A 1,173-nucleotide genomic window follows, 5' to 3' on the forward strand; every position below is an offset into this window, starting at 1 on the left:
CTCCCATTTAGGGCCAGCCCCCTCACTGCATTGTCATTAACGAATGAAGAATTTACTTTAATAGTTATGTTGTGATGCAGTTTGAGTGTAACACTCCGTTTTGTCATTATTATTTTAAATAAGCTAAAAAAATTTTTTTAATGATCTTATCCGATTAATAGAAAAATAATCGTCTGATTAATCAATTATGAAAATAATCGTTAGTTGCAGCCCTAAAATATAATAATATATCTTCTATTTTATCTATTATTTCTCTTTAATTTTATATTGCATACCTGTTTATAAATCTATCCCAGTCATACGTGTGATGCTATTAGGTTTCCCACATTTCCCATAGTTCATGGTACATGTATACATTTAATGTCGTAATATAGACTGGATGAGAGTGTTTACCTGTTTTTTTTTTAATCAATGGTCTCTTTCTGTCCCGGAAGTACGATGGTAAAACTCTTGATGTCATAATAATTTTTTCAAGCTTTTCATGTCCTCATATGATTGCTATCCACTAGCAGCCCACCCGCACTAGTGATTTTTAGGCTTCAGTGGCGGTGCGTCCATAAGGGCGCACGGGCACTGCCCACTCTCTCCTGCCACCCCCTCTAGCACCAATAGACAGGTAGATTCAACCACTGCATCAATCTATGGCTGCCACTACCACCCCCTATTGAGGCTCCTGGCCCCTCTTCAGGTGCAGGGCGCCCGATTTAAAGCAGAGGGAGGTGGTTTTGAATCACCTGAGTAGAGCCATAGGCTCTAATAGGCGTCAAAAAACATGACCTGCGAGAGCCATGCTGGGCGGTTGCAGGTCACTCAGCTGTGTTAGGAAAGCGAATATTCATTTGCTTCTCTAACACTAAATCGCCTCTCTCTGCCAATCAGGTGCTCTGATCTGTTACCCATCATCTTATTAGCTGAAACGACAGGTGCTGTGATTGGATGCCTATCAGGTGTCCAATCATAGCAGAGGACGGGAAGAGAGGACGGGACAAGACATCGAGGAGCTGTCCCACCGAGATAGGTAAGTACAACTGGTGTGCCGGTGGGGGGACACACTGGCATCATTTGATATGGCACACTGACAGCAATTGATGGGCACAGTGGCTGCGTTTGATGGGCACAGTGGCTGCGTTTGATGGGCACAGTGAAGCTGCAATGGATGGGCAGGTGGTCTGA

Source organism: Lithobates pipiens, unplaced genomic scaffold (assembly GCF_037356315.1).
Source record: "Lithobates pipiens isolate NorthernLeopardFrog02 unplaced genomic scaffold, aLitPip1_a1.2 Scaffold_1, whole genome shotgun sequence".
In the NCBI taxonomy this organism is placed as follows: domain Eukaryota; kingdom Metazoa; phylum Chordata; class Amphibia; order Anura; family Ranidae; genus Lithobates; species Lithobates pipiens.